The following is a 25,067-nucleotide window of genomic DNA, read 5'->3' on the forward strand; positions in this document are numbered from 1 at the left end:
CAGTGACAGGGCACACAGAATGCCTGATGGGTTTCAGAATCTTCTTGTTCTTCTCTGGTCTGGATATGGCTCTTCCTCCAGTCTATCGACCCTGTTGCATGATAGTGGTCTCAACTCCATGATCATATGTTTGGCTCTAGACCCAGAGTCTTTTTTTAAAGATTTTATTCATTTATTCTTGAGAGACACAGAAAGAGGCAGAGACCCAGGCAGAGGGGGAAGCAGACTCCCTGTGAGGAGCCCGATGTGTGACTTGATTCCCCAGACTTGAGCCAAAGGCAGTTGCTCAACCACTGAGCCACCCATGTCCCCTGATACCCAGAGTCTTGACCAAACAGAGGCCTCTGTTTTCCAGATGTGATTCTTGGGTTTTCCTTCTTAGTCCCAGTTTGGGGCATTAGTGGATACTCTAACTACTACAGAGGAATCCTATTCTGATCTTACATATATTCCAGGTCCTGACTATTCCCTGTCTCCTAACTATTGTGTAGGATCTAATCTAAATGTGGAAGTTCAATATATGAAGAAAATTTTGTGCCATAAACTAGGAAAATATCAGCATAAAGCTTGCTGTTATAGTTAAATACTTCATATTTACAATATTTCAATTCTCATTAGAGTAATATGTCAAGGCTTACTGTTATGATTTCTAAATATGGTGAAGTTATATGTCACATACTGCCTTTCATGTTTTAATATAAAAATGAACGTGAAATTTCTTTGTATTTATGCAAACAAAAATGGAATTCCTGTAAGCCTTTATACAGTTCTCTTGATTTTATTTTTATTCAGTTCTTTTTAGTTTCCTATGTACTACCCATGACTTCTTTAGTATAGTGACATTCTTCTTTGTTCTGCTGAATATTATTTACCCAACAACAGCAACTAAAGTAATCCATAATTAACAAGCCATGTAGTGCTCTGAAGAAATGGATTTGAGGGTGCCTGTGTGGCTTAGTGGGTTGAGCATCCCAATCTTGGTTTCAGCTCTGGTCATGATCTCAGGGTCATGAGATCAAGCCCCACATTAAACTCTGTGCTCAACGGAGAATCTGTGGGAGATTCTCTCCCTCTCCCTCTGCCCCTCTACCCGCTCACACCCTCCTTCTCTCTTTCTCTTTCTATCCCTAAAATAAATAAATAAATCATTTAATAAAAAAAGGAAAAGAAAAGGATTTGGGAAAATGTGGCAAAAGAAAAAGATCTATCTTGAATTGCAGTTAATCTTGATGTGGATTTCTCCCTGCCATACCTGCTTGTATTAGTTACTATACAAAATGATCAAAGTTGTCTGTACACATCATAGTGTTGGATTGGTAAAACATATACATGTATTTATAAATAAACAAAATGTGTGCACTTATTTGCTTCTTTATTATATAGTTATTTTTCCTTGTTAGAAAGATAACATATTCTCCATCACAAAATGGTCAAATATTGTAGAAATTACCAAAGTATAGGATATAAATTTAACCAGTGCAAATAATGACTTTTTAGTGAGTCTTCCAGATGTCATTTTCTGCATATATCTGTAAACATGCACACACACACACATGCACACACGTGCAATGGATTTGTACTATTTGGCAAGTTGTTTGTCTCATTTAACAGCTTATGAATTTCTTGTGTGTGTTTGTACATAATTTTGTTAAAATACTTTAGAAAAAAATGTTTTTATTCTGGTTTTTGTTTTGATTTGGTTTTCGATTTTAGGTTTTTTTCTAATTGATACCAATTAATAGTGACAGGGATTCATATAAAAATCTAACTCTTACGAATCCTCTTCTCATGATTCACACTTGTCTTTCCAGCAATAGAAACACTAAATTCATTTAGTGTGACAAAATGCCAATGATTTATTCTTAATATATATTTTAGGATATTTTGTTTTGCTTATTTTGGAATGGAATGCCTCTAAATATCTATTACTACTAAAGGAGTATAAAAGTGTATATAAAGATATATTGTTATGCTTTTCTGATAGTCAAAATAATTGTGCAGTAATCATGGTATACATGTGGCTTCCCAAAGCTACAAGCACTAAGTCTAATATGATGCTATAGAGAAAAACCACCAAATTCAGAAAAACTCTACTTTGATTCTATAATAACTAGCTTATTACTTAACTTCTCTTAGTTTTTTATTTCATTGTTAAAAACGGAGAAATGACATGGAGCTTACCCCGTTACTATTACTGTATCACAATAAGACAGCACCAAACAGAAAAAATCAGCATGGAATAAAGATTAAAACATGAACCTTGTTGTTATACTGCATAGATTCCAGTTCAGCCCTACTGCATAGAAGCTGGGTAACCATAAGCAAGGTACTGAGCCTTTCTGTGCCTTGGTTTTCTCATCTATGAAATGGGTATGATTCTGATGATCACAGTAGTCTTCATTTTAGGAATAGCATGAACTTGAATTGAGTTTACTAATTGGAAATTAGTTGATACAATTGACCAGAAAATTGCAATATTAAGTAGTAAGAATTTCTTGCAGGAAATATAAGCACAAAAATGCTTTTCACATTTTGAGAACAAACATCAACTAAATATTATTCCCTGTTGGTTTTTCCCAAAAATTATACAGGAATTAAAAAAAGAAAAAAAAAGGAAGGCAATTTCCATCTGATGGAAGGAAGCTATCCACATTCCTGGACCTTCCTTAGTATTTGAAATTTGTCTTTAGAATAACAAAATAAAATGATAAAACATCCAGAAGCATTCACGGCAAACACTAGTACTGATATCCCTTAATGCTTCTCTTTAAAAAGCTTCTGTAGATTTTGTTTCCTCTTTTATATCAAATAAATGTTAATATAAATATGACTGTATGAGTTCCTACAATTTGAAGAGAGTTATAAATTAAGTGATATAAAAAGTACCTAATAATTCTTTCAAGAACTACTGGAATATACACAGGAAAGTAGTCATTTTTGTTGATCCTAATTCCAGGAAATGAAGAAATATGAAGCACATGAAAGTAAAATCCACTGCCATCATCATTCACTTCATAGTAAAGTTATCTAAATGAACCTTATTTTCTAATTATGAATTTCTTTTATGGCCAGGAAATTACTTTCAAGATTTGCCCTGTAGCTCCACTGGATGCCACTACCACACTCTGCCTCAAATATAATAGGGGAAATTTCTATATTCATAAAATGAGTGTTTTCTGTCCAGAATTGCTTTTGATTAGTATGAGGCTGCATTACTGACATGGCTTTTTTCTGGGAAAGAACCCCGAGTGTATTTTATCAAAATGTAGTAATTGTACTGGAAATAAGATAGTGGTGGCATTCGTTAGCTTGGACTCTAATGGCAGTAAAAGCGACGGGAAAGTAGGATTGGTGCCACCTTAGCATGAAATAATGACTGCCTGTGGTGTGCCGGCTTTCATGAACTTAATTTGTGTAAGGCCGATAATGCTAGGTGTGGACCAAGGGCTTTTCCTCTGAAGATCCACTTTCCATTTCTGAATGTGCCTGTCGGTGTTGCCAGTAGAATCAATGAAAATGGACTTGGCCTCCAGCATGCACGGTCCAAATTGACAGCAGCATATTTAGAGGGCTGAGACCCAGTCACTAACTCAATGACAGGCAGCTAGAAAAGCAGAGGCAACTGCTGGCCCAGCTCTGCAGCAGGCTTGGGGAGAGGAAGGGGGCTTCAGGCCCCCTGGCCTTATGTGTGCACACCCAGAGTGCCTTCTACAGAGAGACTGTGATCCCTGTTATCTGCTCAGCCAGCCTTGTGACGTTACTATTATTTGAATTCTGCATTATCCATGTAAGATTTCTTAGTCTGGACTGGTGAAAACAAAACCATCTTTGCCCAAGCTATCCAGAGTTGTCTTTGAGAAATCCACAGACAGCTGTGAATAATTTCACTTTATCACATATATAGTTAGAAAGTGTAATGCTGTTGGGGCACTTGGGTGATGCTGTCAGGTAAGCACTGGACTCTTGGTTTCTGCTGGGATGATGAGATCCAGCCCCGCTAGGGCTCCATGTGCAGTGGGGAGTCTGTTGGAGATTCTCTCCCTCTCTGTCTGCCCTCCCCTCACTTCTCTAAAACATAGAAATCTTTAAAAAATTATAAGAATAATGGTATTTTTAAATATCAGAGAAGGGGTTGTTAGATGGGGAAAGAAAGCATAGTGGCATTAGGGAAGGTGGAAAGAACAGTTGTCAGGAATTTGATTGACTGAAATGCCTCCTCACCCCACTCCTAACTTACAGGCAAAGTGAGGTGAAGTGCAGCCAAAAGACACACCTGTAATGCTCCAAGGAGATTTATTGGTAGATGCCATGGAAGACCTAGTGCCTGTCTCAGATGGATCCCAAACTTACCAAGTATGATTTTCCATTTCAGATTGACTTATTGCTTGCTTATACATTTCAATATTTGACTTTTAATCAAGATCACAAGTAGGATCTTTTCACTGAAGAATCTTAACACTCTCACGTAGTAAATCAATATAAACTTAAATCATACGCCATCATGTGATTTTAGAAAATTTCAGCTACCAAATGCCCCATATCTTTCTCAAGATTTCCTTTATTCAGATTGGGTTATGTCAAGTCTGAAGTTATTCTGCACTTAATTTCACAGAAGTCAGTGGATTTGTTAAAGTCTTCTTGATGGCATCAGTGTCTTGAAAAGGAAGTCTTCAGTGATACTTTTTGCTTCATCGGAAATTGCCATTTGATTATTATTTTGTAGAAGACCTTAAAGGGAGGTGAAGTTTACTAACATGAATTATATGGTCATTCAGAATGTTTTTCTTTGGAAGGGAGAAAAAAAGTAAATGGAGAAAGGGACATGGTCAGCACTGGCACACACTGATAAGATACTCACACCCCCTCCTTTTAAATCCAAAACACCAAATTCAGGACTAAATAAAACCAAATTATTTATATTGTCTAAAATACCTCCCACTCCCCTGGGAATGCTGAAATCTGACTTGAAGCCACCCAAATCTTTACCTGAGAGATCCTATGGTGAGCAAAACAAACTTAACAGCTCTCAGAGGTGGTGTCAAATTGGAAAACCCTAACAGCAGAACCCAGCTTCTCCTATCCAGGAGTATCAGGCGTTTAGATGCTAAGCACCTGGAGATACCTTATACAAGTGAGCCTAGGCATTTTTTTTTTAAGTGGCCACTTGTCTTTCTTGCTCTTTCTTGAGTTGAGTAACGGTTAAGTTTAGACATCATCTCCAATATTCCAAAACACAGCCATATTATTTAATTGTATAGCCTGGTGTATTTTCTTTTATAATTTTGGATCTCAATGAAAAAAACTGTCAGATCCTATCTAAAATGATAATAGTAACTACCATTTATTTAGTGCTGACTTTTAATTATGGGCTTTGCATTCACTATCTTTAATCAAGACATGGGGTTTTTGAGGTAGATAGTTTCCTTCTGTTAGAGATGAGAACACAGTGGCCAGAGAATGTAAGTAACTTGACCAGGGATAGAAAAAGATAAAGAAGGAGGAGCCTGGGTGGCTCAGTCAGTTAAGCACTGGACACTTGGTTTTGGCTTGGGTCATGGTCTCAGGGTCGTGAGAATGAGCCCCGCTCAGCCCAGAGTCTGCTTGAGCTTCTCCCTCTCCTTTTGCCCCTTCCCCAGCTCAGGCTTCTTCTCTCTCTCACTCTCTCTCTCCCTCTTTCTCAAATAAATAAATACATAAGTAGATAAAATCTTAAAAAAAACAGAAAAAGAAAAGGATAAAGAAGGGTGAAAACTAAACCCTCTAGAGCTTAGTGCCCCTAACAATGCACTGTACATCCTTTGTTAGTATTTGTCGATGACACAATGTTAGGTAATGTAGCGTTTCTCAATGATTAATTGTACCTATATTAGGTATTAACTGAAGAACCCCAAATATCTTTAGATATATCTGTTAAGATGTTGGTATTTCTTCCCTCTTGTCAATAGTTTTCAATGCTCCTTCATACCTACTGGTGAATTAGTAATAATCACCAGATATAAGAACAATCAAAATGTATTACGCCTGTACTATGTGCAAGACTCATAACTAAGCTGCCTATGTATTAACTTGTTTAATTAACCTAAAATCTGATTGTGTAGGTCATTACTTCATGCCTACCATCATTTATCTTACCAAGGAGGAAAACTCAACAACATAGAGGTTAAGTCATTTGTTTAAAGCTATATTAGGGGTGCTTATATGGCTCAGACAGCATCTGACTTTTGGTTTTGGCTCACGTTGTGATCTCAGAGTTGTGAGATCAAGCCCTGCATGATGCTTTAGGCTTAGCAGAGAGTCTGCTTGAAATTCTCTCTCTCCCTCTCCTTTGCCCCTCCCCGACACATGATCTCACTCTCTTTCTCATAAATAAATAAAATCTTTAAGAAAATAAATAAAGTTATATAGCTAGCTATTGACAGACTTGGGATTCCAGTTTGGTCTAAAATCTTAGCTGCTATGCAAACCTGCATCTCTTTAAGCGATATCTCCCTTAATGTGGTTAACCTGACTAAAGAGAATTTCATAGCCTACTTCCACATACAGCTATACAACTTGAATTCTCAAAGATCATATATTTATTAAAATCACTTAGTGCTAAGGTATAGTTAGAAAACTCATTCACTTATAGTCAATTTTATTTCATAATAAGCTCAATAGGCAGTTAAGAAGGAATCATTTATTGGGCAATGGGAAGCTACCATTATTTTGCCATCATTATTTTTGTTCATAGTTTTAAAAGTGGTAAGTGGCCATTTTTATAGTGAAGCTCACTCAGCAATTTGAAGTAAACATTACTGGGAGCAAAGCAGGAAGAAGATAGGACATTTAGAATTTTATTACAGGAATCATGGAGAGAGATAATCAGATACTGAGAGTTAAGTTGAAAGAAAAAAATGGACATAAGAGAAATTGGGAACTCACTGGGATGAAGAGAAAGGGTCTACAGAGTGCTTGATCTTTACTGCCTGGTTGCACGAAGAGGTCCTTAATCAAGATAGGGAATACAGGAGGCTGAAGAAGTTTTGTATTTGGAAATAATGCAGTCTTATTGGGACCTTTTGAGTTTTAAGTGCCATATGTCCAGCATGCTGGTGAAATTGCATCTTCTGACTATAGAACCAGTCAGACAAAGGTTTCCTTACCTTCAAATTCCTAAAGAATGCAACTATGAGTGACAAGTACTGAGAATCCAATAAATATTAGTCCAACTGGGATGCAGGGGAAAGAGCTAATCTGTTTTTTTTTTTTTAAGATTTTATTTATTTATGAGAGACATAGAGAGGCAGAGACAGAGGCAGAGAGAGAAGCAGGCTCCATGCAGGGAGCCCAATGTAGGACTCCATCCCAGGACTCTGGAATCATGCCCTAAGCCAAAGGCAGGGATGAACTGTTAAGCCATCCACGTGTCCCTTGGGGGAACAATCTAGAGCATGGGCATTTGAAAATGTGTCAGGAGGAGAGAAGAGGAAGATAAAGAGTGTCAGCCTCAACATGAGCAGCTTCACTTAGATAATAGATTAACTAGAAGAGACTCTGGAGAACCACCAACATTAAGGACCAAGCACTAAAAGAGTTTGGGAAAGAAAAGATTAGCTATTATTCAGGAAATCGAGGGAAGGCTCTCATGTGCTATGATGGTGGAGGTAATCAGAAAATTCAAGTAAAGGTCTGAATGTGTTCTATGGAGCATAAAGGACTTGCCAACTTCTCAGGAGTGAGGAGGACTTCAGATATGAGTTGCAGAATGAATTACAGTGTAGAAATGGAAGCAAATCAGGATGGCTGGGTGACTCAGTGGTTGAACATTTGCCTTGGGCTCAGGGCATGATCCCGGGTCTGGGCATAGAGTTCCGTATCAGGCTCCCCACACGGAGCCTGTTTCTCCCTCTGTCTATGCCTCTGTTTCTCTCTCTGTGTCTCTCATGAATAAATAAATGAAATCTTAAAAAAGAAAGAAATGGAAGCAAATCATGTGGTACAGAAGACTAGTTGTGTTGAAGAAAAGCATTCACAACACTCCAAACTATTGGCAAAAATGTGAAGGATAGGATAAAGTGAAAGATCAGGATACAAAATTTGACACACAGGATAACAACGATGAAACACACACATGTGTTATATTATATATGCAAATAATTATAAGGAAATATACTGTAATGTGAACAGAGGAAGGTAGCCTCTGTATGATGAGATTTTGGGTCATTTATTGACAATTTACAAAGCATTTTCTTTAATTTACTGATATTCTATGAGCTGGCACAAATTCCATAGTCACACGAAGAGAACAAGAAAAAGAAGCATTGGGTTCTGTGTCTCTTAACCACCAAATCCTAAGGACCTCTCACTCCTTAAATGATCCTGTTGTCACTCATTAAGGTTAATGTAAGAAAATGGAACCCTGGGAGACATCGCCCATTGACAGTGATTTCTGAGTGGTAGCAACATGGACTTAGCCTGAAGCAATTTGGTATGAGACTACACTTTTGTTCAAAGTTCTAGTAAGCCCATGGGGTGAAGCATCTGACCCATGGTGTCAAAATGGCATCTTGGCCACAGTTCCTAATGAAAGGGCCATCTACACGTGCGCTTAAAGTAGAGAGCATAATGTGCCATGCATCATTTATTAAAGGTCACATGTTGAAACAGGCAATATTATAGCTGTTGGTATCATCTTTCATCTGTGACTAAAAAGACAAAAGCAGAATTATTAGACTGGAAGAGACCTTGCAAGATTATTTAGTCCTTTGCTTGATCTTAAGGAGAACCATAGAAGTATTGTATATACTAGTCAACCAGTCAACCAAGATTTATTGCATATTCACAGGTGCATAGCCTTGCATAGTATCTGGCTCTCAATACCATTTGAGTCCTCATGTTTCCCCAAGGGCTTGAGTCATTTTAAAGGGGAACTAACAAAAGTTCAGAAGAAATATTCTGTTTATTTAGTACAAAACTCAGCATCCCTATTATTCCCCATTCATTGTGTGTAGTGGCAGGAGTAATGATGGATAAAGCACAGCCTGGTCTTTCAGAAGTTCATGACCACTAGCAACCCAATCCCATCCCCCCACTTCATATGTACACTTATCATCACCGTCAGGCAGCACTGGCCACAGCTGCTGCCCAGTCTCCAGGACGAGGCTCTTACACATCTGAAACGTATATGTTCTTTGGAAAGTTAGCAAGTTTTGTGGCCACTGATAATGTATGCAGGCATACATATTACATATGGTAACAGCTTACCGAGTTTGATATGAGATTAGATATGTTGTTTTCATTCCAAAGTATGCAAATATGTCTTTGTGGGAAAGCAAAATGCAAAATGACTAATGCAGTTAATTCAAACTACAGCCTGCATCCAAAGGGAGGTCTCAAGTGTTATTATTCTCAAACCTGTTTCTCAAACCTCCAGATCTCATCTCAACCTCAAAACCTCACAAGCCAGGCGGACTTAGCACTGGCACTCCTGTGGTTAGGATCTAGCCAGCTGCTGTGTTTAAAATGGTCTGTGTTCCAGGGTTTCTGGTCCGGAGATCATTTGGAATGCGCATCCTTCCTCCTTAAACGAAAGAAAAGCTAAAGAAATCAGCCTGGAAAGTACATTTCTAGACGATGTCTATATAGTATGGTTGACTGAGCATAGACTAAAGGTGATGATCACACCAGGGTTGAGTGCAAGTGGAATGTTTGAATAGTTTAGCTAGTAATCCCACCTGAATGCCAAACTTCAGAATATGAAGCATGACTTTGTGATATGTCCTGCAGGCAACACATTATGGATAAGTATATAGAAAGGTGATCACTGGTGGTTTCATTAATGAGCCAGAATATAGAATCACAGGTCAAAAAGCTGGTTTACATTAGACATAGAGGTTTGATCCACTTGTGAAAAGAGGGAGTGTCAGCATTTACCAGGTATAAACCACTTTACGAGGGAGCCCTGACCCTCCACACCATCCTGTGTTAAGCTTCACACTCTGTTAGTCATTGTTTGTGTTCTGTGTAGATTTAATGAATTCTGGGCAAGTGGGTAAAGTCTTGCTCTGCACATATTACCTTTCTAAGGTGGTTTAAACAGACAGGAAGTGCACACTGTAGGGCTCTGGCCAGACACCCAGTTCAGGACCAACATATCTGTCTCCCACATGCTGTGGGCATTGGCTTCAGAAGGAGTACAGATGGACCTCTCCCTGGGAACTGCCTTCAGCCACAGGGAATGCCTTTCCCAAGGTTACACTGCCCAAGGGGGCAGCCCGTGGCCAGTGACTGAAGATTTATATAAGTTCCACAGCTTCTCATAGGCTCAGCTGCAACCATATTGCATATGAACTTTGCCCTCTGTTCATTTCTGCCTTCTTCAGTTTCTTCTAGAAGGTTGTCCCACATAGACCTTCTGCATGCAACCCCTATAGTCTGTATCCATGGAAATAATTACTAAGCTGCAAAGTTTCCCCAGCTCATGACGAAATTGTAGCCAATTGCTTTCCAATCTTTTTCTTCTCACTTTTCTAACAGAATGCATGGTAAGGTGATTTTAATGCATCGAGCTTCTGTGAGCTCAAATTCAAGCCACTTCTTTCTTCAAATTCAGCTGTCCGTGCAATCCTATGTTGGTGTTCAGCTGTCACTGATATCGAAGCTGTATTGTTATTTGGCAATAGATTTTAATCAGGACCTGTTAAATATTTGTTTGTCCATAATGTTATATTGAATAAATTGTACCTTATCATGTTGGCTTATAGCAAAATAGAACAATTAAGCAGCCCAGTGGCAGGCTGACATTTATCAGACTATTTTCACTGTGAGTTTAAATGACAACTATGGCATAATCCAATTTGTGTTTTTAGCAGCTTTGGGAAGCATCAAGGTACCTGCAGCGTCTGTGAATGGGCTGCCAGTGTGGTGCACTGATTCTAAAATATATTCTGCCCAAATATCAAATTTGTACATTTCTTCTCACATCAAATCAAGCTAAGATGGAATTCATTTTCCCTAGAATGGGCTATTGGAGTCTTTTCATGTATAGCCTGCCTCTGACATCACTTACAGTGAAAGGAGTTCACTAGATGGTACCGTTTAGAGAGCATTGCTGTGTTCGGGAACGTCTGTGTACTCTATGTTACAGAAGCCACTGCACGTCTTGTTGAAAGAAGGGCGATGTAGAGACGGTAAGGTGAAAACACAGAAAATAAGAGACCTGTCACAGAGACCGGAAGTACACAAAAGACTTCTCTACCTGATATATATCCTTCTGCAATCTTATTTTGGCAGAACCTCCCCTGACTATTCCTTCAAACACACTGTCCTTCAAAATTGATATGGACATGGTACATAAAAAGCATGCAGCAAAATATCTGCCCTGTCTCACTTTTCTTAAGTTAGAAGTTATAGACAAAATTATTATTATCTATAAGTTATAGATAAAATTGAATTAGAACATCTGCTGTGGGTTACTTTTACTATTCTAGTATTATTAATCTGGTAATTGGGCTGTTAAAAGTGGTTTTTAGATGCACTACTAATTGTCAGGGTGAAAATAGGCAAGTCATTCTACTTGATGCAAGGACTAATTTGTACCACTTTTAAAGTTGGTCTGTTATTCAAAATATAAATATCGTATCCTCTCTACTTATACAGAACTTATGGAAATAGATGGTAGGGTAAATGCAAGCTAAATTTAAAATTACTAGTTAGAGGGACGCCTGGGTGGCTCAGTGGTTGAGCATCTGCCTTTCACCCAGGACATGATCCCGGGATCCAGGATCGAGTCCCACATTAGGCTCCTTGCAGGAAGCCTGCTTCTTCCTCGGCCTGTGTCTCTGCCTCTCTCTCTCTCTTTCTCTCTCTCTCATGAATAAATAAATGATTTTTTTTTTAATGACTAGTTAGAAACCTGAGCTGTGATTGATAGAACAGCATGAGGTTTTCATAATAATGCCCTGTTTAGCCTTATAAACAACTACTCTAATTTAATGTAATAGAAATATATAGTCTTGGTTTAATAAAATTCCTTAGCTTGCAGTAGCAGGGTAGAGAGGAATACATGCTTATTGATTTAAAATAAAGTTATTGGGGATCCCTGGGTGGCGCAGCGGTTTGGCGCCTGTCTTTGGCCCAGGGCGCGATCCTGGAGACCCGGGATCGAATCCCACATCAGGCTCCCGGTGCATGGAGCCTGCTTCTCCCTCTGCCTGTGTCTCTGCCTCTCTCTCTCTCTCTGTGACTATCATAAATAAATAAAAATTAAAAAAAAAATTTTAAATAAAGTTATTGGAGTGCGAGGTTGTCTAAACTTTTCTTTCTTTCTTTTTTCTTTTCTTTTCTTTTTTTTTTTTTTTTTTTTGCTCTTGGCCCAGTTAACACTTTACTTTTATAAGGAAGATTAAATTAAAAAAATGAAGGCTATACTAATTTCAAGGACATACAAGCTCTCCAAGAATAGACCAGGGACATTACAATTGTATGACCAGTGTCCTATTCAGACTTTTGCTGTAATTATCTAGCAATGGGAACTATCTTAAAATTATACATCCAAAGTTTTTTCATCTATTTAAGGACAGTATTGATGCCTTCTAGATATAACATTCTGTGATTCAGTATTCTGCCAAACTGGAAATTTTAAGCCAGTAAAATCTGTTGCTCTCACACTGACTGTTGTTCAGCTACATTACTCAACCTTTGAGTCAATATAAATTTCAAAAACATGTTAAAGTTCAGAGAATGCTGACTTATACTGCTCCTATTTCAATTGTTCACAAAATCAAGAATGTAATGATCAGTTTAGGCATCTTGGTAAATTAAAAAATAAACTCCTTGATTTTATTTGTTGATTCCTCAAGCACATTTTCATATGTTTATGCTGAAGCCAGCAGTGTTCTGGGCAGTGGAAGTAAAGTAGAGCTTCATAAGTAATAAGATATAGATAGGAAGGTAGGTAGCCATGCAGCGGATAGATCTAAATGTCCACTGATGGCAAAATCCTTAATCTTACAATTCAAGGTAAAATCCAGCCTCAGATGCTCTATCAAATCTGACATCTTCTGACCCATTTCCTTCTCCAGAGATGAGGGAGGAAAGAAGATGGGAGCTATTACACATCATTTCAAGTCTTCCTCCTAGCTGCACTACCTCGGACAAGTTATATACCCAAATTGTGCCTTAATTTCTGTATCTATAGCAACATTACAATAACATCACCTCTTCCATAGTGTTGATAAATTATTTAATACATTTTAAGTACTCCAAACACTGGTTTGTACTCTGTAAGTCACATGTAAGCCCCAGGCATTATTCCTGACATGTGTGATGGAATTCTCTGAAGGTCATGAGCCGCAATTTCTAGCGAATGGCATCTGATGTCTTGAGGTCTCACTTTGGTCTCCAGTCACTAGGTTTGCACTTAGTTCTTCCAGCCCTGACTGGGCCACTTTGCGATGTGAACCCTAGGCAGGGTGTCTTAGAGGATGTGCTCATCCCCAAGCCCTTAGAGAAGGCACTAAGCCATTGGTATTCATTGTTCCAGCTCCCTGTGGAATCAGGCTGTCTAAACCACTGCGCTTTCCAGAGAACAAAGGTGTAGGTTCTTTATCTTTGGGGATATCTCCAAAACTTAACTGAAGTTTTCATCTTTTTGTTACCCCTTCCCCAAGGTTCCCACCCCCTACCAGGGAAAGTCAGGGGAAAATGCTTCTTTTTCTTTGCTTTGTATCCATTACTGACCCTCTTGCTCTTCCCATAATTTGGATTCCTTCTCTCACCAAATGATGATGACTGTCTTCATTCTTAGTGGGATTGGGATGGGAAGCAGTGGGGAGAGGCTGGGAGGGCTACTGGTGAGATTAGATGAGTTTCTCATATACGTTCTTTCCAATCTCTTGTTTACAGATACATCTTACGGCCCATTTCATCATGTTTTCGGTGCTGATATTTGAAACATATATCTTCTGAATGTCAAAGATATTTTATCTCAAGAGCCTGACTCTAGCATTTGAAATGTTTGGCTCAAATAAAAAAGAAATTTATTCTGTAACTCTTTATTCTAGGCTATATATGTACTCCTCCCCAAGCAAAGAACAGATTGGTGTGTGGGGGCCGGGTTGGGTGAAATATGGGTAACAAGAAAAATGTGGCTTAAAAAAAAAAAAAAAACTTTGTCATCATCTAAAATATTGCCCTACCATATCCATTTAGCTTATTTCAATTCTCGTTCAAATAAGAGATTTCTCATTATAATAAGAAATTATACCCACCTCTAAGTGTAAGCCCCCCCCAAATTGAAATCAGGTACTCCAACAAATACATGCCCACAAATGTTCGGCAGCGCTATTCACAATAGCCAGCAGATAGAAAGAACTGGAATGTCATCAGAAGAGGGACAGATACACAACTAGTGGTCTTTCCATACAATGGAGTATTATTCAGCCAGAAAAAGAGTGACATTCTGATATGTGCTACACCATGGATGAACTTTGATTCTACTAAGTGTGAGAAGCCAGAGACAAGAGGCCATATATTATAGGATTCCATTTATATGAAATACCCAGGACAGGTGAACCCAGAGACACGATACAGACAGAGGATGAAGGGTGACTGCTTAATAGATATGAGGTTTCCACTTGGATTGCTGAGAAAAATCTAAAACTGGAAGAAGTGATAGTTGCAAAGTATTGTGCAGGTACTTAATCCTGCTAAATTAATTAATTATGAACATGGTAAAAATGGTAAATATCATGCTTATTGGTAAACTGTATTCTACTCCAACATGATGCTAAACCATCTGCATTGTATCCCAGTGAAAATAATAATTACAAAAGTAAAATATACCATTTTGTAAACATTTTTTTAAAAGATTTTATTTATTTATTCATGAGAGAGAGAGAGAGAGAGAGAGGCAGAGACACAGGCAGAGGGAGAAGCAGGCTCCATGCAGGGAGCCCGACGTGGGACTCGATTCTGGGTCTCCAGGATCACGCCCTGGGCTGAAGGTGGTGCTAAACCACTGAGCCACCCAGGCTGCCCCATTTTATAAACAATTTTAAGCAAGCCTTAAGGGTGTGGTATGAAAAGCGAGGATATCTCTTTCTCCCCCATAATCTTACTTGACAGAGGAAAGTCCCCATACCTTTATAGGGAAAAGCTCCCATTTCCCTGTATATCCTGCTAGACATTCTATACTCACAACATGGTGATTCTCTCCAGGACTGTCTCTCTCTTTCAAAAATATTGCAACTCTCTGAAATCCAAGAAACATTACCTCACCTTTGGAGGGATTCCACATTGTGGTAGATTGTATTATTTGTTTCCAACTCTTCTCCTCTCCCTCTCCCTACTACCCGGTCTTATTGAAGGAATATGTTCACTTTTCCATAGATTTTGGTTGGCCCTCTAGCTTTAGCCAGTGGGATGTGAATGGATATTTGTCACATCTTTGCAGAACCTTTTAGAGACAAAGCAAGTATCCCCTACCTCACTCTACTCCTTGAGGGTTTTCTTTCTTTTCCTTTTTTTTTTTTTTCTCAAAGATTTTATTTACTCATGAGAGACATAGGCAGAGGTTCGAAAAGCAGGCTGCCTGTGGGGACCTCAACACAGGACTCAATCCCAGGACCCCAGGATCACGACCTGACCCAAAGGCAGACACTCAACCCCCCAGCCACCCATGTGCTCCTCCTTGAGGGGTTTCTTTTCACCTAATGTCTCAGAACAAAAAGGGGATTGAGCTGAGCCGAGTCCAGTAAAGTCTGGCAGATCCTAACAGAACTGCACTTTCCCTAGAGTCCCCGTGTGACCCTGACCAAGAAAAACAGGATTGTTTTAAGACCTTAAGATTTGGGGATTATTTGTTGCTACAGCAAAAGCTGCAGCTACACACGTGCCCTGGTGTAAGGAAAAACGGATGTATCCACAAGGTGAACTTCAGATAGGACCCACCTTTGCACAATTCCAGGCCATAGGGTTAGACTTGTGAACCGGCTGAAAGTGATGCCAGAAGGAGAGGCATTCATATGACAGTGCCACAAGGCAAAAATGAGAAGTGAAATGTTTTGTATTTGATGAGACAATAAATGCGATGGACAAAAGAAAATGCAACAAGAAGGGGAGACAGAATGCATAGAGATGAGGAAGATGAAATTCAAAATAGGCTGTTTGAGAAAACCCTCGCTGGGAAGGTGACATCTGAGTCAATATAGTTAGAAGGCAAGGCATGAAGGTGTGAGTTTTGGTGGGTGAATGATGCGTGAAGCAGAGTAAACACAAAGTTGCGTGCCCCGAGGTGGGACCATGACTGGGGTGCTTGATAAAAATGAAAGAGAACTCTGGAGTTCAGAACAGAATAAAGGATAACAATGCATCAGAATCACCTGGAGGGCCCCTAGAAATTCTGATTCCATGTCTGACGTGCAGCCCGAGAATATTCACTTCTAGCAAGTATCCAGGGGATGGGATGCCATTCCTTCAAGGAACACGTCTTGAGAACTCTGATTCTAGGGCTCTGCAAGTCAAGAGAAGGCCTTTGCTGTTTACTCAGAGGGTGATGGAGTCACTGGCAGGTTTTCAGCAGAGAAGAGATGTTCTCTGACTACCAGGATGACTATGGCCGTGCTGAGAATGAGCAGGGAGGTGGCAGGTGTGGAAGCATGGAGACACAGATTATTGAAACATACATTGTTAGACTGGCCTTAGACAAAAAAAAAATTATATATATATATATATATATATATATATATATATATATATATATCTGGTTTAATATGACAGAAAGAGGTTGCTTATGCAGGTTGCAATATGTTGAGAGCTGGCCCAGCCAATAGCTTCTATTTTCTCTGGCAAGATCATCTAACTCCAGTGAATGGAAAAGTAAGGAGGGGTGTTGGTTCTTTTTATGAGGAGAAGAAAATGATTATTGCAGAGAGCAAGAGAACTAATTGACTGTAGAAATGTTTTATTGTTCCAGAGCACCCTTGCATAAACATAGGAGACTCTGACTAGGCCTTTGGAGTTCAAGAGGCTAAATGATACATCAGTTTTATCCTTGCTGAACTAAAACTAGAACCACTCCTGGCACCTCAGTATGCCAACTTCCAAATCCAGTGCCGCTTCCTTGATTTAAAAGGAGAGTATCCTGGAGGTTGAGTATCTGAATGACCTCATCAGTATTTTATATAGAATACCAGTATCTTCTTATTCCTGCCAAATATTTTAAATAAAGGTTCAGCAAAAGATTAAGTAAAATAGAGCCAAGAGTTGTTGGTAGGGTGTGTATATCCTATAGAACCAAAGTTTCTAAAACCTATGTAAGATGACGATGACTACGGTGGTGGTGGTGATGATGATGGTGATGATGGCTAAGAGTGCTGTTTTACTTTGTGACAGGAACTATTCTAAACTTTTTTTTTTTTTTTCTGTTGGAACTCATATCATCCTCTTCAAAGTGCAATGAGATTGCTTTAGTTTCCCACTCTACAGATAGGGAACACGCAGCACAGTCATTTCCCGGGTCACAGGGACAGGTAAGCACCTGTGAGACTTGAACTCAGGGCTGGCCAGAGGGTCGGAGCTTTCTAACACCTGTGTCTGGGCTGCAGTGAGATGCAGTGCTGAACTGAGGCCTTTTTTCCTTCTTTCCACCTTTTCTAACGTGGAATATTGCGAGTGACCTGATCGCAATATTCGCCCAGTGATTATAGTGGGAAGCTGTTCTGATGTTTGGGCAGAAACTGGCACTGACTGTCCCCCAAACTCAAGGCCAAAGGAGCAGGTGAGACCAGCCGGAGGAGGGCCAACAGTTGTGATCAGTGAGGGAGGGAAAGTGAGAACAGCGAATATACTTGCTGCTGCTGCTTCTGGCACATTTTTCAAAGGAGACTGTGCACACTCAGATGAGCCCTTGTATATCTCCAGACACCCGCCCTCCCCAAACTTGCTGGGGACAGCCACTTTGCTCTTTTTTTTTTTTTTCCTCGACGTGAGAAATTCAGACAAAGAAGAATAACACGATGAAGGTATTTTCTCCCATTAACAACTTGTAGCCGACATATAAAAATGTTGCCTGTCATCTTCAGTTTTCTAGTCGTGGTATTTATTCCTAATTTTTTCTCCTCTAAAAAAAAAAATGTGAAGTTTAATTTTTGGAGGATCTGATGTCCTTAATATTAATTCCTCACATTTTTCGGCTTCTGGGAAGGTAAGGAGATGCGGGGGTTCCTCTCATTAAAAAGGCCCCTCTACCACTTTTCTCTCCTTGCGCAGGTCACCAAAGCTAAAGAGATACTCTACTGAATTTAAATCAAAATTTGCCACATTTATCACATTTTTCACTGGCACAAAATTTTTACTGACCAGGAATATATTTGCAAAGTGGGGAGGTAACTCCGAGCAGGATTCTCATTTACATGACAATCGTCATTTCCACCCTCCCTTCAACTGTGTGATGTTTATTGGTTCATTATTTGTAAAATAGTAAAACCGCATCTGAGAAAAAAAAAAAAAAAAGAAAGAAAGAAAGTGCGTTGTGTCTTTAATTTAAAAACCGCCTCAGGGCCCTATGGGGTATATTAAATCTGTCTCTCTGCCGTATATCTTGATGTACATTTTACTTGAAACCAGGTGTTTTGTATATTGAACTTTTTAACACTGCAGGGAGGTAAGTATTCACAGCTGGAGTTTTATGCTTCACACATTTTCATGTTTGAGAACAAGAAGCAACCCCTAGGAAAAACTCCTCCCGCATGAAGAGAGGCCGAACAAAGCGCTTCTGTATCTGGTGGCAGGACATGGATATGATGAAGTCACAGATACGGGACCTGAATGCAAAGTAGATGCCAGTGACACTGAGACAAAAAGTTTCAGGGGATCCAAGTGCACAGGTTCTCAGATCAATCACAAGTGATGAGGTTGTCACGGCACAGAAGGGCTGAAAGCAGCATCAAAGCCCCCGAAAGAGAGGGGCGCAGCTTTTGTCTGGCTGCCTTTTGTCTCCAGACCAACCCTGGAAGCAGCTCACATCCCCTGAAAGGCCGACTTAATCTATTTCTAGTGAACATTGTTCGCTGTGTGTAGTTAGCCCAGAATCATTAAAGAAAAAATAACTAGGTTGGCATGACCGAAAGAGCATTGATTTTCCTGTGGGGCACGTTGGTCGGAGCTGAATTTTGTGCATCTGGGCGCGTCCGCGCGGGCTGACCTCGCCCCACAAAAGGCGCCCGGAGACCCGCCTTGGCAGCCTCGGGAATGAACTCTGGGTGCGGAGATCCGGGCGCGAGATGCTTTATTCAAATTAAAAGCATCACATTCCTAATTGATTCTCCTGTAGATCCAGCTTGCCCTCCCAAGCCTCCTTAGGAAGCATCCAACGACCCAAAAAGCGCTTTACCCTTGTCTGGGGAGCCTTCCCGGAGAAGTTTGGCCTGGCCTTGGGGTGGCATTTGCGTTCTTTCTGGAAGGTGGGAAGAGATCGGGTGGGGTGGGGGGCCTTGCTGAGGAGGCTGGAGGGGAAGACAGGGGCCGAACGTCTGGCTGCATCGCTCCTGGGGCCCTGGTGTCGGTGGCTCCCGGCGCGAGCGGAGTCCCCGCGGGCCCAGGCGGTTACAGACCAAGCAGCTCTGCTGCAGGCGCGCGCGCAACCTCCCCGGGTTAGGCGGGACCAGCCCTGGGTGTTACGCTACAGGTTGGCAAGTCGAACTCCAATTAAAAAAATAAAAATAGATAAAAAGCCGGTCGCTTTATGATTGTCATCCTCCAAGGGCAGGCACCTGTAGTGGGCACACCTGAAACTCTGCTGTCTTTGTCTCAAGCTAAACGGTGCCCCTGTGTGCAGGTTTGCAGGTGCCCCAAGATCTCAGAAACCCACTCTCTTGTTACAAATTCAGCGCCTTGATGCACGCAGTGACCGAGCATTCGGTTCTGTGCAGTTCCAACAGGAGGCACCAGACGTTTTCATGCCAGGAAAAGGATAATTAAAAAAATAAATAAATAATAGAGGCACACCTGAGTGGCTCAGTGGTTGAGCATCTGCCTTTGGCTCAGATCCTGATCCCAGGGTCCTGGGATCGAGTCTTGCATCAGGCTCCCCGCAGGGAGCCTACTTCTCCCTCTGCCTGTGTCTCTGTCTTTCTCTGTGTCTCTCATGAATAAATAAATAAAATTAAAAAAAATCAGAAAAGGACACAAAGCTGGCCAAGTAAAGGGAGATTGTGGGAGAAGTGTCACAGCTGAATGGCACAATAGTTGCTCACAAAGCATAGGAGGAAGGAGGAAACTGAAAGGAAGTGTGATGCTTTTAAAATCTATCTGGCAAATGACTTTTGAAGTGGTTCGAAATACTTTCCTTCACATTTGGGCTACCCCCATCATTTTTTGTAATGGTTCTCCATGCTTTTTCTTTCATGGTTTGGCTGGGCTACATCTTCACGTTGGAAAATCCAGTTTGGTGCTTTATCTGGACATGTGACACATAGATCAGGAGAGCTGCCCTTCCCTGGATTTTAAGAACACAGAATCACTCTCTGCGTGTGATACAGTATTACTTTCTGTTCATGGAGAAGCAGCTTGAGAAGTTAATAAATGATGGAAGAAAAGGGAGCCAGAGACTCCAGGGATGATTCCTGATGGGGAAAGATGAGCTCCAGGATGGTTAAGACACAATCACTACCTTTTCCTGCAGTGGGCTGGGAAGACCTTACCCCATTTTTTTTCTGTCTTGTCCAGATTAATAAATATCTTTTCACTTAAGTTTGTAGCAATCACTTAAGAATCTGCAGCTACTTCCACCTGCAGAGAGGGCAAGCTACTTAAATAAAAAATAAAGCCTGTTAATTTTTCCCTGGCTGTCGTAGGCCTTTCTAGCTTAATCCATAACTGCTACTGATTCTGTATGCATCCATATTGACAGTTGTGCAACTTTACAAAATCTTGGAAAATTCAAGAATGTTTCTCAATTTCCAACATTCTACTCTAATTTGCGATACAATAATCTCGACACAAAAACCGAAATCTCATTGCAAAGGCCTAAAGGAGAACACAGAATCATTCTTTCAATTATTTATTAATAAAATGTTTAAATAAATTAATCAATATTCCAAACAAATTAATGGGGTAGCTGCTACAGGACCCAGGACGAGGACCCTCTATCTTTAATAAGCATGTAGAAAAATACTCATTTAGAATACAATTTTTATGGTCCCATGTATTTTCTCTTCCATTTTCTCTTTGTTTTTATGGGTTTCTGCATTAAAGAACTTAGAAATTTCGGTTAGAGGTATTGTTTAATTTTAGACCATTTGAAAAAAGCAGCTTATACTAACTGTGGACAGAGGCCAGGGACTCTGTCGAAATGAAAGAAACAAAATTAAATAAGATAATGTCTCTGCTCGCAGAGACCTCACAGATCAGTGGGTGACTTGAAGTTCAACTGTACCCATCTATAAGCATGCGTGTGGCATTGCTACCAAGGTAGATCCAACAACAAAGCTCCTCATGCAAAGATTTTATAGAGGGTGTTTCATTCTGCAGAATGGTATGAGAAGAGTTATTTTTACAATAGAGTCCTGGACAAAAAAACCTGAAACTGTATTTTTTATAGTCTGTGCTCCAGGATGTCACCAGGACGTTACCTGACTAAGAGTTGTCATAGGGGTTTCAACTGGGTTAGATTGTCTTCTTGCCTCCAGCATTTGATGCATTGATTCCTTGATTCGTTCATTCACGCCAAGGCATTTTTTGAACAGCCATATGCTGGTACTTTGTCAAGGATTATAGTTAAGAAGAGACTTTAGATTATTTTCTAAAAGACAAAAATGCCTTCCACTTGCTTTTAGACTACTCTGCCTCTTGAAAGGCAGAAGTGGAAGTATGGATCGCTGCCATGATGAGTCCTTTGGAAGAAGGAACTACTTGCAATGATTTTTGTTTGTTTGTTTGTTTTTAGAAACATTAAGTGAGAGTCATAAGGATATTTAGTGAAAGTTGTGAAATGTTATCCATCCAATGGGACTTTTCAAGCAATAGATTTTCCTGTGCCCTGAGCTGCTTCTGTACTCCCTCCCCTGCTCTCACTATTTTTTTTTTTTTTCAGAATACAATCAAGTAAAATTAAGCTTTTGTCAGGGATATTTTTCAAAGAATTCTTACAGATATTCCAAGGGAATTCTACTTTTCAGTGGATGGTCTGAGTGACAGAGAAGGTGAGGAAACAAGCCTGCTATAATGTTCAGGACAATTAGTCAGACGCCACGTCCCTGCCAAGGGAAAATCTGGGGTGTCAGGAGCAGTAGCAGATATGAGGGGCCCCCTTTATCTACAGCAATCTTTGTCAGTGCTCAGAGAACCAGAAGAGCCAGACCAACCAGCACCCAGGGGAGACACCCTGCTCTCAACCTACAAGGCCTTAAAATTATACACTCTGGGAAGCATTGATCCCCTCCCTGGTGTGGCCGGGAATGGGATGCAAGAGCAGGGTGACATAGCAGAACCTTGACTTGGGGTTCATCCTGTTAGCTCCGTGTTCATGCTAGGGACAACTCCAAACCCCTCCATTGGCATGACTCAGTGCGGGCGTCTGCCTTGTAGGGGTGGCTGTGTGACATGGCAAGTGACTGAAAAAACTGGCCAGGGCAGCATTTCAGGTTCAGAAAATGCTAGCTTCTTCCGGGTTCTAAGAGACAGAAGTGAAGTTAGGGACTGAGGTCTGTGATTGACTAAAACTGATGGCTGTCATTTGCATGGGGCCGAAGCTAATTTCTAGGGAGGTTTGGAGGAGGATGAGGCTGGGAGGCCAGCCTGCAGGGAATCAGTCTTGGATGATTACCTTTACTGCTTCCTCTGTAAACTAGTGCTAGAGTGCCAAGAGGTGTGAGGAATGTTCTGTAGCAATGTCCATACTTATACCTATATTTTTTTAAAAAATATTTATTTATTTATTTATGATAGACAGAGAGAGAGGGAGTGAGAGGCAGAGACACAAGAGAAGGGAGAAGCAGGCTCCACGCTGGGAGCCTGACGTGGGACTCGATCTCGGGACTCCAGGATCGCGCCCTGGGCCAAAGGCAGGCGCCAAACCGCTGAGCCACCCAGGGATCCCCCCTATACCTATCTTTATGTATGTCTCCATCCTTACGTACACTTTTTTTTAAAAAAAGAGTTTATTTATTTATTCATGAGAGACACAGAGAGGCAGAGACACAGGCGGAGGGAGAAGCATGACCCATGCAGGGAACCCGATGCGGGACTCGATCCTGGGACTCCAGGATCATGGCCTGAGCCAAACCACTCAGTGGTCCAACCACTAAGCCACCCAGGTGTCCCTCTACCTACACTTATATCTATAATGTATGTGTGCATGAATGTGTGCATGTTTGTATGGACGTGGATATCTCTATATACACATTATATACATTCGCTCCCTGTGTTCTGCTCCACTGTTCTCTGCTTCAGGCTTTCCTTATCACCAGAAGCTACTTAGAACTTCCAGATTCTCCAGGCTGACCACCTAGCAGACTTTGGATGTGATCATTTTGACCTGGGAGAAGCTTTTGAGATGGGACATTATTTAGAGAGGCAAAGTGGGTATTGTGATTTGCCTCAAAACTTATATCCACATTACGGTTGAGTTTCTCTTCCTGGAGGAAGATATAGGTTCATTTGGTGACTAAATATGTCATAAAAATGGGTATTTGGAAATACTGGACAAACTTAAAAAAATCATAAAGAGCTTCAGTTATCTTCATTATTTGGGACATATTTGGCTGATATTCAGAATTTCAATAATGGGATTAGAGATTTTAAAAAGGTTAATTAACCCTTACCCTGATTAACTGGGGTTCAAAGTAAATATAGACTATTAATAATCATCATATCTTTGTTTTGTTCTAAGCATTTAGATCACAAAACTGCATTCTCTTATAATCCTTTCTAAAGTTAAAATACCGACATAATCCAATTTGTGTATTTCCATAACACTCTTAGCTCTGCTTTATTTACAAGTAAGTAAGTAAGAAATAAGAAACTTGGATGACTATAATATATGACGTCTGGACACTTTTTGAATAAAGAACAAAGACCACAGATATCAAAACACATAATAAGAAACTACATTGCCACTTTACGAGAATTCAGTACCTATCTCAGTATGACATATGATATTTTATTCACAACACACACCTGGATCAGCGCTACAATATAGGCAGAATTAGATGAGACAAGAGAACATCTCTATAGTTTCTGACCCAGAGACCTCTGTCTGTGATTTTGGAGCAAAGACATGGATGAAGTGTCCAGAAGCATTTATCATTGCTACAATGTCCTCTCTTCACAATTTCCAACACAGTGTGTCCTGCCAATCCCTTGCAATCCAGTGACATTTTCTTCCTGAACTGATGTGTGCGGAGCTGAAACCTTTTCTCCACATTTCTCACATGTACGAATGACTATATTATCTGTTTCCAAAAGCTAAATTTATGAAGGTTACCTGCAAATGAAATTCACATTTTGACATTTTATTGATCTAATTATTACATAATCTTCAGGTGTAGACATATATTGCATATATGACATTGTATACATATGTACAAGTACATACACAAACTTATGAGGTACATATTGAGAATAGCATCCTATTGTTCAATAAACAGGTGGACATCTAGGTAGTATCTATCCGTCTCACTGATCATAATCATATTTTTGTCATTTCAGTCATCTCTGCTAAGCTTAACTGACTTTTCCATGCCCATGTACTATCTGAAAATGAAGCTTAAGAATTCACAGAAATGTCTGAATCTTAGTATCTCTGAGATCCTTGGGATTTAAGATTTTTGAATATGGCATATATCACCTCTGATGAAATTGTTATGACTGCATGTCAATAATGTTCAAGAAGACAGAATTTTAATCCATACCAAATGGCATCCCTTGGGGAATAAAGCATACCGGAGACTCAGATGTACACATGTTTACAGTGACAATTACCTGGCTTGGGAATCTCAGAGCAAGGCTACTTGCTTACAGTGGATGTAATGAGCTTCTTTACCGGAGCTCAACCCTTTTAGACCCAAACAAATGCAGTGTGTATTAAG

This window comes from Canis aureus, chromosome 17 (assembly GCF_053574225.1).
Source record: "Canis aureus isolate CA01 chromosome 17, VMU_Caureus_v.1.0, whole genome shotgun sequence".
Classification (NCBI taxonomy): domain Eukaryota; kingdom Metazoa; phylum Chordata; class Mammalia; order Carnivora; family Canidae; genus Canis; species Canis aureus.